This window comes from Pipra filicauda, unplaced genomic scaffold (assembly GCF_003945595.2).
Source record: "Pipra filicauda isolate LSUMZ 115617 unplaced genomic scaffold, ASM394559v2 scaffold75_size2874737_pilon, whole genome shotgun sequence".
NCBI lineage: Eukaryota > Metazoa > Chordata > Aves > Passeriformes > Pipridae > Pipra > Pipra filicauda.
The window spans coordinates 1,752,537-1,766,351 of NW_024104931.1; the positions used below are offsets into that span (position 1 = coordinate 1,752,537).

At 43.0% G+C, this 13,815-nt stretch overlaps 1 long non-coding RNA gene across 3 annotated transcripts in view; it reads right to left on the reverse strand.

The window, feature by feature from the left end:
- Positions 1 to 13,389, reverse strand: part of LOC113987412 — a 117,587-nt gene extending 104,198 nt beyond the window's left edge. Inside the window, exons 1-3 of one of the 3 annotated variants that reach the window (XR_005566587.1) lie at positions 12,330 to 13,389; positions 5,980 to 7,831; positions 3,088 to 4,220 (exon numbers count right to left, since the gene is read on the reverse strand). This is a non-coding gene — a long non-coding RNA (uncharacterized LOC113987412). Of the gene's footprint in view, positions 1 to 3,087; positions 4,221 to 5,979 lie in introns of all 3 variants that reach the window. The other 2 variants (XR_003540525.2, XR_005566586.1) reach the window with 2 other exon arrangements.
- Positions 13,390 to 13,815: the final 426 nt, after the last annotated feature.

The following is a 13,815-nucleotide window of genomic DNA, read 5'->3' on the forward strand; positions in this document are numbered from 1 at the left end:
AGTGTACCTCCCAGAGATCTTAATTCAGTGACTTTGGACTCTAGGGCAGAATGAGAGGGATGTACAACACGAATGGCCAAGGATCATCCTAGCTCCATACAGTATCACTTGATGTTACTTTCCAAGGCAAAAGGAAATACTAGTCTAGGTGGGCCATAGATTTGACACAATAAGGCATTTCTTACACTTTTGTGCATGAAGCCACAGCAGGAGAAAGTCAATGACACTATAGGCCCAAGAAGATGAACTCATTGCAGGAGAGGCAGCTGGCATGGCTTCACCTATAATTGCTGCCAGACCACATATACTTTAAAAACATGTGCAGAAGTTATAATGCAATAGGCATACATATTGAAGAACTTCTTCTGCCCTTTAGAGCATTGAAGCTAAATTCAGAATTGTTTCTGTCACACGCCAGTAGCTGTAACGACTGAAGTTTTTGGAAAAGTTCCTTGCTGTTCCCCCCTATGCGCAGCTCCTGTCTGTAACACTCCCACTCTGGAAGAACTCTATGATGTCACCAGGCTTTGTCCCTGTTATAGTATGAACTTCTCCACAAAACTTGCAACAAAACAAGCTCAAGTTATGGCTTCATAAAGGAGGTATTTAACAATTACATGCCTGTCTCTTTCTCACAGTATTAGAACACAGAATTTTAAAGGAAAAATCTGTCATTTGCTAGCACTCAAACACATGCTGCCCTCCCCCGAGCACAACAGATTTCACCTGCTTCCTTCCTTTTCTTTTCAGATCCCACAGCTGTGACAGACATGTTACTAACACAGAGCATATGTGCCACATATCCCTTTATCTTCCTCTCTCCATTTCTGCACCCCTGAAGAACAGAAAGAAAATAGAGCTGGGCAGAGTCATCTGGATGTATGCAAGGCCCTGTCAAAGAATCATGAGACCAGAAGGATTGACATATCTACTGCTGGTCCTAGTCACCTCTTTTTCCAAAATTTTTCATAATCACATATGTATTTATATACTATCCAGCCCAAAGCCTTCTGGAGCACAGAATTTGCCAGATTACTTTAATTACTGGCTCAATTGCAGTGGTCGCTTGTCTAAACCTAATCAAATGACTTACCCAACTTCATATAATCGGTCAGCAGGGGGATTTCTGAATATGCCTGTGACTTCCCAGGAAGCCAGACAAGAAAGACTGATCTAATTTCAGTGGAGCCCACTCCTTTCTCAGATCTGAGGAAACATCTGTTTCCACTTTCTCTGAAGCCTACCAGGCCAGTAGAAAGGCACAACATTTTTCATCACCAAAATCTAAAAAAATATGACCATACACTAGCTCATTTCTCAGCATTCCAAATTTAACCAGAAATCATAGTGTTGTATAACACAAGAAGCCAAGCACTGCCCTAGAGTGACAGAGATTTTATCTAGCTCCTGCTTCAATGGCAATTGGACAGCTGAAATTTGTCCCAAAGTATTTACTTGATAGCAAGATTAGTTACACTGGTCCAGTTGCTTAGAAAAAGAGTCATTGGAAATTACAACAGGAAAGAACCTATTAAAGCCACCCATTTCCTCCACTAAGCATCATACAGGTGTAACCCACTCAGTACCCTTAGACAGAATCCATTCAGCAAGGTTGCCCTGAGATAGCAGAGACCTGGTCTGGATGTTGGAAGTCCAGTCCTGGACTAGAATCCTTCCAGTGGAAGTGAACAGTGAACAGTGTCAACCGTGAACAGTGGAAGTGAACTGTGAACAGTGTCTTCTAACACTGAGAGCAACAAATAAGAGAGTTGGGTTCTCAGCATTATAAAACAGTTGATCACTTTCTCACAAGTGAGAAAGCTATTCATGAGATGACCTCCCTCCAATGGCCTAAAAAAAAGTAATAATCACAAAATTACATGATCCTAAAGTCATTCTGGTTGTGGCAAAGGGAGAGCCATGTAAAAATATTCCTAAAAACAAGCAAACAATGAAATGGGACAGAGACACAAGAAGACATCAGAGTGTGTTGAGGATAACCAGGCCTTGGCACCAGATATCAAATTCATGCCTTGGCATTGGACATCAAGCAGGAAAGTTACTGCTTACAGAGGCTGACAGAAGTTGCAGTGATGGGAATTTATCTCTAAATTTTGTAGATTCTAAGTTAATCTCAGGCCATTTTTTAGGAATTGTTTTACTTTTCATTGTCCTATGGGAAAATCATGTGATCCTGCACATTTTCATTCCTGACCACTAGATGTCACTCATCCCATTTCAGTTTCATGTCCACGACCACGGTAAATTCTCCCGGGAAAAAAAAGCTAAATAATCACGACGGAAAAATAGACAAATTGTCAAATAGGGCACAAAGTTTTTCCCAAACACAGCCTCTTCGTAAGCATGAAGTAGCTTTCAAATACTCACACTCAAGGTGTTCTGGAGCTGAAACTTAGATTCATCACTACCTCCAGTTGGAGAGAGTATACAGATCACAGACTTATTAACAGTCCAAATAATTTCCAACTCAAACAGTATAAAGTGAACAACTTGGGTGGAAAGTAACATCTCTCAAGCCTCTGCAAAATCCATTATACTCCCAGAGTGTGAGCCTTTATCCCTGCAGCATATTCCTTATCATAGAATGGTTTGGGTTGGAAAGGACCTTAGAGATCATCTAGTTCTGACCCATCACCATGGCAGGGACACCTTCCACTAGAACAAGTTGGTCAGAGCCCCATCCAACCTGGCCGTGAACACTTCCAGGCATGGGGCATCCACAACTTCTCTGTTACGGTGCCTCACCACTCTCATAGTAAAGACTTTTTTCCTAATATCCAATCTAAAACTACCCTCTTTCAGTCTGAAGTCATTCCCCCTTATCCTATCACTACACACCCTTGTAAAAAGTCCCTCTCCAGCTCTCTTCTAGTCTCCCTTTAGGTGCTGGAATGCTGCTAGGAGTTCTCCCCAGAGCCTTCTCCAGGCTCTACAGCCCCAGCTCTCTCAGCCTTCAGAAACCTCTGATCATCTTTGTGGCCTCCGCTGGACTTACTTCAACATGTTCACACCCTTCTTATGTTGGGGGCCCCAGAGATGGATGCATTACTTCAAGTGGGATCTTACCAGAGCAGAGTAAAGGGGTAAAATCACCTCCCTCAACCTGCTGGCCATGCTGCTTTTAATGCAGCACAGGACACAGTTGGCTTTCTGGGCTGAAAGTGCACATTGCTGGGTCATGTCAAGCTTCTCATTCATCAACACCCCAAGTCCTCCTCTAGGTTGCTTTCAATCCATTCTTCCATCAGCCTGTATTTGTGTTTGGAATTACCCCAATCCACATGCAGGTCCTTGCACTTGGCTTTGTGGAACTTCATGAGGTTCACACAGGTCTGCCTCTCAAGTCTGCCAAGGTCTCTCTGGATGGCATCCCTTCCCTCCTGGGTGTTGACTGCATCACACAACTTGATATCATCGGCCAACTTGCTGAGAGTGCACTCAACACCACTGTCCATGTCAGTGACAAAGATGTTAAACAGTGCCAGTCCAAATACAGACCCCTGAGGAATAACACTCATTGCTGGTCTCCACTTGGACATTGAACTTTGACCACAACTCTTTGAGTGCAACCATCCAGTCAACTCCTCATCCACCAAGTGATCTACCTATCAAATCCATGTTTCTCCAGTTTAGAGACAATGATGTGTGACACTGTGCCAGACAGTGTCATATGTCTTACACCAGTCCATGTAGATGATGCCAGTAACTCTTCCCTCATCCACCATCACTGTAAACCTGTCATACAAAGCCACCAATTTGTCAGGTACGATTTGATTCCCATGTTGGCTGTCACCAATCACCTCCCTATTTTCCATGTGCTTTATCATAGTTTCCAGAAGGATCTGCTCCATTGTCTTTCCTGACAATGAAGTGATAGTGACCAGTCTTTATTTCCCTGGGTCTTTCTTATTTCCTTCTTAAAACGGGGGTTGTATTTCCCCTTTTCTAGTCAGTGGGAACTTCACCAGACTGCCATGACTTCTCAAATATGATGAATAGCAGCTTAGTCACTTCCTCCACCAGTTCCCTCAGGACCCACGCATGTATGTTATCAGGTCCCATGAACTTGTACACCTTCAGATGCCTTAGTTGTTCTTGAACCTGATCTTCTTGTACAGTGGGTGGTTCTGCATTCTCTCAGTCCCTGCCTTTGTCGTCTGTCACTTGGGTGGTATGGCTGGAGCACTTGCCAGGGAAGACTAAGGAAAAAAAAAAATCTGTTGAATACCTCAGCTTTCTCATTGTTCTGGGTAACCAGGTGTAGGAGCTGAAACCCAGCTGTCAGCAGAAAGGAGCTTGGTGGGTCTATGCAGTAAACCTTGGGCAACAGAGGCTGAGAGAAATCCCTGAATCTGAAAGAGTGGACCTTCCTCACAAGACCTGCTGATGTACAACCATGTGGATTAACCTGGCTCCTGCAGCAGGATAAGGAAAGACTTTGAGATGAAGTTATCAAACTGTGTTGAAACCCCTTTGTTTTCTTCCCCCCATGTAGTCCTGGTTAAGGGAAATATTAATCAATTGTCTAACTGTAGCAGAAACCTGTGTAATCCTCTAGTTAACATAAAGCCATCCCCTAATTAACATAACTCATCCAGCCCCCAAGACCCTTAAACTGCACTCACGTGTTCAATGAAGTATTCCAGTTTCTACCTCCATATCTGGGATCATCTTAGCTTTCTGGACCCTTATAACCAGGTCTCCTGCGCCGTTCCAGAAAGGGCCCATGTTTTCCCTTATCTTTCTTTTACTGCCAGTGGATCTATAGAAGCTTTCCTTGCTGTTCCTGATATCCTTGGGCAGATTTAATTCTATCAGGGGCTTTAGCTTTACTAACCAGATCCCTGGCTGCTCAGACAACTTCTCTGTATTCCTCTCTGCCCCTGCTTTCACCCTCTATAGGCTTTCTTTTTGTGTTTGAGTTTGTCTAGGGGCTCCTTACTCATCCATGCAGGCCTCCTGGCATTTTTGCCCAACCTCCTCTTTGTTGGGATGCTTGGAGGAGGTGGTCCTTGAAAATCAACCATCTTTCTTGGTACTCTCTTCCCTCTATGGCTTTATCCCACGGTACTCTACCAAGTGGACCCCTGAAGAGGCCAAAGTCTGCTCTCCTGAAGCCCAGGGTAGTAAGCTTGCTGTATGCCCTCCTTGCTGCCGCAAGGATCTTGAACTCCACCATTCCATGGTCACTGCAGCCCAGCTGCCCTTGAGCTGCACCTTCCCCACCAGCCCTCCTTGTTACTGAGCACAAGGTCCAGCATAACACCTCTCCCCATTGGCTCCTCTATCACTTAGAGAAGGAAGTGATCACCAATGCATTCTGAGAACCTTCTGGATTGTTTAAGCCTTGCCTGTGTTGTCCCTCCAATAGATGTTAGGGTAGTTGAAGTCCTTCATGAGAACCAGGGCTTGTGAACGTGAGGCTGCTCTTATCTGCTCGGTCTTCCTGGTTGGGTAGTCTGTAGCAGATCCCCACTATAATGTCACCTGTCCCTACCCTCCGTGTAATCCTGACCCATAAGCTCTCAGTTACCGCCTCATCTATTCCCAAGATGACCTCCATGCACTCCAGCTGGTCGTTGACATGGAGGGCAACATCAATTCCTTGTCTCCCCTGCCTGTCCTTCCTAAAAAGCCTGTATCCTTCCACTCCAACACTCCAGTCAGAGGATTCATCCCACCACACCTCTGTGAGGACAATAAGATCATAGCCCTGCAGGCATGTGCACATCTCTAATTCCTCTTGTTTATTCCCCACACTGTGTGCAATTGCATACAGACATTTAAGCTGGGCACACACCACACCCCTACCCCAATGAAGCCAACTTACCTGCCATCCCTCTCCATATATCTTATAAGATATTCCCTTAGATAATGCACCTTGTCAGTCCACAGACAGCTAAAAAAATAATCAGCTCTTTGTACTACACCTTAACTTCCATGTAACCCCAAACCTACCTCCAAGATCTGCAGTGATGAAATCTCTCCTCTGTATGAACAGATGTCACTGTGTGTCATCAAGCATGTTCCATAGGATACCTACAAAAAATGAAATTAATTAGTGAGTGTGAAAGCATAATTACTAGATTATCAGGTTTCAGCAAACCAGGGAACATGTAGCACAGTAAGTTGGGCACAACAGGACCATGAAGTAGTAACAGCAAAGAGGGGGGAGGGGGGAATCAAGAACCAGATTAACACTGACAAAAAGAATGCACCATTTCTTAATAGTAATAAACCCCTTTTTTCATTAAACCTTTTATTAATATTCTTCTAATACATTCTTTGATGTATTAGAAGAATATTAATAAATTCCTACATTCCTTCCAGTCTATGACACAATAGGACAGATCGATACAGTCCTACTGATGGATGCATTCCTACTCTAACTTCAGTAAAGCAAACCAAGACGGAAGTCTGATCTATCAAAATTTTATTTGCATTTCCCAATGCAAAAAACAGTTTCCTTAGCATAACTAATCCTATTGCAAAATCAATCCTCTCCAAGCCTATCTTATTATAGGAATTAACCTACTTTCAAAAAAATATGGAAGAAGTTTTTCCATATGCACATAATTTTTATTCACTTAAAATTTATGTAGCCTAGAAACAAAATTAAAGCAGGTGTGCTTGCTGCTTAAGAGAAAACTCACATTATGTTCCTGTTCTGCCAGTGTCTTCCTGTGTGATCTTGGACAAGTCATTCAGGGCATATTTCACCTCACAGCAGAGAACAATGCAGAGTGCTCTGAGCTGCAGATTCTCAAGCCAGGGAACACACATGGCACAGTACTGCTGCACCTGTATGAACCAGAGTCAGTGCTGGTGTGTTCACATATCATTGCATGGAGGTGATTACCTGACTCATGAGGTCAGTGATCACCTCTGCTCGTTTCACCTACAATAAAAGTACTTGCTGAAGTTCTTTATTTCTTTTCTCCATTTGCAGAATGGGAAGAGTAGCACTTTCATGTTTCACAAAGATGCTGCAGGCATACAAACAAGAACCCTTGGGAAGCATGGATGGAACAGAGTATCAGAGAGGAGGGAATAGAGCACAGAACTCTAAAATCCATGCAGGACTTGAAAGTTTCTTTCCTGTAATAACTTTATCCTAGGCTTCAGGAGAAAAAAAATAACATCTATTACTACTAAATGACAAAGTTAGAACTGAAGACACTAAGGAACCAGCTGTGAAGAGAAAACTGATCAGGACCAACTTGACTTAGAAAATTATAAAAAAATTCTTAAGGAAATACCTTTGCTCTTGGGAAGTGTCAGGTTATTGAAATTTCTTGAAGAAAAATAAATTTTTGCTAAGAAAGGTTACTCAGGTTCAAGGAAGATTTTCTGATCAAACCAAAAGGGAGAGGCCTTAATTTCAGAATACACTGACAATCTGTAGCATCAATGATAAGACAGATGAAAGTGCAAATTGCATGTATGACAAGGCTTGGCACAGGGAATTGAACCTAAGGCTCCACATAAGTTCCTGACCTCAGTAGTCTGGGAGTAGTGTCTTTTGTATGTACAATTGAATGCTCACTCTGACCCATATAAGAAAGACACACATTACAGACCAAGCTCAGCACACCTGTTTGGATGTGAGAAATGTTACATTTATATTTCTATTTCACATTGTTGGGATTCAAAGCTGGGATTTGAGTTCTTAAAAAAACCTCAATAAATACCCCGTGTGTTGGTGTATTCATTATTCTAGTTCCAGTTAAATCTTTCAGAAGTGTCTGTTCTGTACCAGTGTAGAACAGGAAAAAGGTTTTACAGGATCAAGTCTGTTTCCTCTCCATCTCTAGAAAAAAAATATCAGACAGATAGAAATGAAATTAAGAATTTTATTATAAAATTCTAGCTTTATCCAAAAGCTCAGTGGAGAAGTTAATGAACTTTAAAGCAGGTACAACTATTTGCAATTTGTGTTCCATGATTTTTTTCTAGTGTAACTTTAGGTTTTAACAATGTCTGTTCAGCATTCGTATAGCAGAAAGCTCTGACTCCTTTGTGATTGCTAAAACAAGAGTTTTCCACTCACTTCAGAAAACAAAGCCCCTTTTCCTTCCCAGAAAGTAGAATGCTTTATATCTGTTAGCTGTACAACGTCTTTTCACTGAAGTTTGATGCAAGACCATATTAGTCTGTAGTCTTTCCTGTATGCTCCCTTTCAGTACCTAAAGGAGACTGGCTAGAAGAGAGCTGGAGAGGGACTTTTTACAAAGGCACGTAAATACAAGATAATAGGGAGTGGCTTCAAGCTGTAAGACTAAAGGTTACAGGTTCGTTGTAATCAAGTAACAGAAGCTTTGCTGCTATCTGCAGAGATAGTCCCGATTAGAGCCAAGGCAAGAGAAAATTTAGGGGCAAAGGTAGAATTCCCACTTGGGGCAAAGATCTACTGTAGCATATGCATAACTGCTCAGCACTACACTGATCTCATCAGGGTTTCTGCACAGCCAAGAATTTCACATAAAGACATTTGTATGAGTAGGCTGAAGACAGTACTATGAGCTGGAGAAAACTAAACACAAAGAAAGGAAAAAACACACAAACACCACTTAAACAGTGAGTTTCAACACTCTAACTGAAATAAAAAAGAAAAAAAGAAAAAAACAAACAAGAAATCAAACACTTAAAAAAGGTAGTTCACCTAATATCTAAAAAGTGTATTAGAAAGCAAAAGCTGACACTGACACTGAGCCACTGTGCTCTGGTGTTCCACCCTGATATACACCGTTTCTCTCATTTAAGTGCAGCAACTGGAATCAAAGAGGCTGTTTGTAATGGTAAAGGTCATTCACAGAAGCGAGCTGCTTACTTCACCATCAAGAGAACCTTTCAAATGGGCAAAAACTTCCCACCTTCAATAGTCAATACATTAGGCCAGTGATTTTCAGGCACAAAAGAAAGGGCCATAAGGGATTTTAGCAGGTCATATAGGTTCTCTTCCCCTCCTCTCAAAAGCAACTCTAACCAAATCATGGAATCATTTAGATTTGAAAAGACCCTTAAGATTATTGAGTCCAACTGTAATGATTCCTGACTGATGGCTGATGAACAATGCTTGAAACTTTTCAATGATATGGACCCTGTATTTTGCTGAGGACATTTATTCCAGTCTTTCACTGTCCTCTGTAAAGTTTTGTCTAATGTATAACCTGACTGTTTCACATAACATTTTAAAGATATATTATTTCTTGTCCCATATACCCTAGAAGTGTAAGACATACCTCTTATTCAAGAATATTTTTATATCTAAAGACTGTACCATCTCAGGCTTCTCTTTCACAAGACTTAACAAAGTCAGCTCCCCCACTTATTCCACACAAAAAACAAGGTTTCATGTAAATATGTTCATAAAACATAAGTACTGTGAATCCAAATTAACACCATATCTCATGTAAAGATTTTGCATAGAGAATTTGCGACTAAAAAGCTGTACAAGTTTCTTCCCCATCCTTCCACTGAGCACAGCAGTTCTGCTAACTTGTCAGGTCAAGGCCATCCTGGACTCCACCATGACATCCCTGCCAGCCCATTTCTCTCTGCAATGGGATTCAGTGAGACACTGCAGGGCCCAGTCAGGCAGCTGCAAACCTCACTTCCTGCCCTTCTGCTCCCCACCTCCTCTCATACCAGCCCCCAGTAGAGTCAAGCCTGAATGAAAATATGAGAATCTGCTGGAATTTTCCTACAGATTTCCAACAGGTGCAAAGGAATCTGTGACACACAAGAATTCTTCTTGGTAAAAAGAGACCTTACAAAGTATGTTACAAGCTATCCAGGGTGATACAGAGGCCCTGAATGTCTTAATGGCAAAGTTCTGAAAAATCAGTTTAGAAAAACTACAGGTGCTTTTGAAAGAAGCATTCCAAAGACACAGAGAATTAAACAGAATTAATATGTTAAAAACACTGAAGGAACTTCAATGGATTTAGATAACAGCTTCAAAGCTAAATAAACTCTGGGAAACAGAGTCAGAAACATGCTGATTTGTCACATGAGGCTTTTCACAGAGCTCTTTCAGGAATACAGAAAAGGGAACCGACTCTGAAACAGTTACAAAAAAGGAAGTTAGTGGCACAGAGAAGTTCAGATCACAAAGAGTTAGGTCAAGGTCAATAAAGACAGCACAATCCCTACTCATGCTCTAAGCAACATTCAGTGTTTCATAGAATCATTCAGGTTGGAAAAAATCCTTAAGGTCATTGAGATGTTCCAGTTCACACTAAGAAAATGTATGTTAACTAAACAGTGGCCTAAAATCACCATAAAGAAAATCTCCACTAAGTGTTTGAATTGCTCCTAAGCAAGTTCACGAAGACACTGTATTTGAAGATTATAAAAAAAACCTACAAAAGCAAAACGATAGCATAACAACAAATGATTGTCAGAAGTAAAAAAATTAAATATTAATCAAAATGTAAAAGACAATATAAAATAAAGTCAACAGTATCACTCACCACCCTTGTTCACTAATTTTGGATCCTCTCTAATAAAGACAAAATTCCCAGTTCACACAGAAGAACAGAGAGAATTTATTTTTCTAGTGCAGTCTACGCCACTTTCATACTTTTATCGAATATAAGTTCTGCCTTGATTTCAATTCTTTATCAATGTTATTTATTTTTTCACTAACAGCAAAAATTAAGTCTGTCTTAACAAAATTTCACCCATTTAAACCATTCTCAGGTGTGATACACACAGAGTTTCTGCACAGTCTTCCTCTACAGAGCATAGGGAAATGAAAGATTGATGCTGTTATTTAACAAAAATTGTATGATCTTCTGGTCTCTCATCATCCTAGCCACAATAATGTGCTGCCAGAAATTAAAGGCAGTGTTTAATGCCCACTATGCAGCCTGCACTGCGGGTAACAGCATCTGTGGTGTAGGGACAGGAAGGTATATGCAGAAGATTTATTTGAGGAGGATAAAGAGTTCTTGCTCAAGGAAGTCTTCACTGCTAGGAAAACTAGGCCTGGGAAAAGATCAGTACAGGAAAATCCCATTTATTACACCCATGCATGTTTATTATCTGCCTGTTTTGAGAATTAGGATTCCTGTGTAAAGATAATACGCTGTGAGGTCCTTGCTGAGAGAAAGAGGATCCATAAAAGAACAGGGGAGAACACAGTCTTGAAGTTATGTGCATGCGAAAGTTATTGTTATAAAAGCACCAGAAAACAGGCCTGGGGTGTTCTTTCACCCACTGTGTGATTTTAGCGGTGTACTTAGGGTTTCCAACTTTGGAATAAACTTTTCCTTAATATCTTAGCCATGGTTTGGTATCTGGGTTTACCTGCGTGCATAACAGTTCTCACACGCAGCAAGGAAGCACAAGCTGTGCAGAAAAGGAACTGAAATCTCTCTCCTCTGCTGTCACCTCAGCTGCTTTCAGTCCCCACTGCAGGGACTGGCATGGCTTGGCATGGCTGTGCTCTCCCTTTTTCAGCAAAACAAAGCTTAGTGCCATGGCATTACCTTATAATATTGATACCCTGCTGCTGCCCAATTATTTGAGTGATGGTAAGAAGGGAGGGGCGCTGCCTAATAATTAACCAATACAAACTGAAGCAAAAATCCTTAATAGGCCTTATTTTGTGGTCTGTTAATGTTTATCAGCTACATTTCCTCCAACTGAGATTCAATAATATATTTTAAGACACTAAACTTACAAGGATTGTATTTCACTTCTACTAAAATATTTTTATTTTTAAGAAAGAATAATTGCTAATGTGCCAAAAATGCCAACTGATCTTTACAAAATCTCTGGCTGCAAGTCAGGGTTATTAGCACTTCCCTTTTACAGGTAGAACAGCACAAGTACAGAAGGCAATGTGAACTACCATCTTGAATTAGCACTGGAGCTTTGAATCAAAACGAGCGTCCTTGCTTCTACAGGCAGCAGTGCCTAGTTTTAGCCAGGGGAGGCAATACGGCTCTAAAAGCAGCATTTAAAATCTTTGCACCCTGTCCTTTCCCCAGTGCTGTTACTGGAAACGCACCTGCCACTCAACCACAATGCAGATGATGTCCCCCATTATGCCTGTGCCATTGCACGACTGGTACCCTTCCAGTCCCATGTTTGTAGAGGAACTGAGGACCACTGGGGCTGAAGGGATCAAGGACATGGGAGCTTATGAACCATTCTTACAAAATGCATCCATTCAGAGGATGTAGATTTATTCCTGACCCAGGTTTTGCTGCCTCTTTAGATATAAGGAGTCAACTTCTACCAACCACCACTTGCACACAGGTAAAAGGCAAAAGCAATAAAAACTGTAAAAATCTTACTGAGGTGATAAATCAGCAGTGCTTAAGGTCCCCATTGAAGAGAAAATCCTTATTCAGAGACATATATGTTTGAGTATTGCAGAAGTTAACGTAGGCTGCATGAAATGATGCAGGTGATTAGTTTCGAAGAGAGAAGGAAGAAGCAGGGATACACATTTAGCTTACTTTTCCTAAAGGAAATCAACCTTTCAGCATTTGGGGCAATGTTGAGCCTGACAGAAATACTGCATTCAAGCATTTTGCCTTCAGAAATGATCTCTTGTGAAGAACGGCACACAGAGCACTACAGGAGAAGCAGCATTTCTCTCTGAAATCCTCTACCAGGCTCTGTAAAGGTTATACCCAGTTCCCAGGACACATCAAATCCCATGGCAACCGGGACGTATTTCCCCTCATTTCCCATGACCCTTTGTTTGGAGCTCTAAAAGCAAGTATTTCAAGATGCCCTTCAGAAGGTTCCTCGGCAGCTGACCTGGTAATTTGTACACATTTCTTGTACTTGGTGCTTAAGTTACAGAACACTTTTATGCCAGAGCTTTCAAAATAGACTCACAGGGTAGTGAGAAAATATAGTCAGCAGTCTTGTCCATGGCAAGACATAGCCTGGCTCTTACAGATGAGGACACAACCATTGTACCAGGTACACACTGGAGGACAGGTATACAAATCTCCTGCATCATGTGGAGAACCTCCCATCAGAGTTCGTGCTTCTCAGCACTTCAAGAGAACAGAACCAGGCGATGAAGCCAGAGCAAAACACTCGATCTTTAACTTCTAGTGCACCTCCAGACCTTAGGGATAGTGCATTTTATCTCTTCCCAGGCAGAAATGCCCTGCTCGGTCCCTCCCTTGGGAGGGACACTCTACACGTGGCACACCCCGATATCAGCAGCACGGTTCCCCCTAGGGAGAAGTGCATCCTTCACCATCGCTTTGTGCCACAGGAACATCCCAATACCCTCACCACCCCTCACTGCTTCCGACCTGGCAATTTCATTCCAGCTGTCCCGTTCCTCAAAGCTGCCTTAACACGGAAACCTGCCCCTGGCTCCCCGCGGTACTTTACCGTCCAGCGGGACCACCTCCAGGACTCCTCCGGCCGCCCCGCCCAGCCCAGCCCGACCGTCCTTTACCCCCCCACACCCTGACCACAGACCCCCGGCGAGCAGCGCTCAGTGAATGACCTCTGCCCCTCACGGCCACCCTTAAGCCGTCGCTTCATGGCCCCGCCCCAGCCTCCCCCCCGGACCCGCTCCCGCCCTCCCGCCCCGCCCCCTTATCGCCTGGCCACAGGCGGCTCCCTTATCGCCCTCATCTGCTTATCGCCCGCGGGCAGCATCACCGCCACCCGCCACCCGTCAGCGGCAGCCCGGCTGCGGTACAGCGGCGGGCACCCGGCGCCGCCCGGCCCGGGGCGGAGCGGGGCGGAGGGGAGCGACGCCCAGCCCCGCCCAGCGCGCCCCGCCCCGCCCCGCGCGGGGCTTTG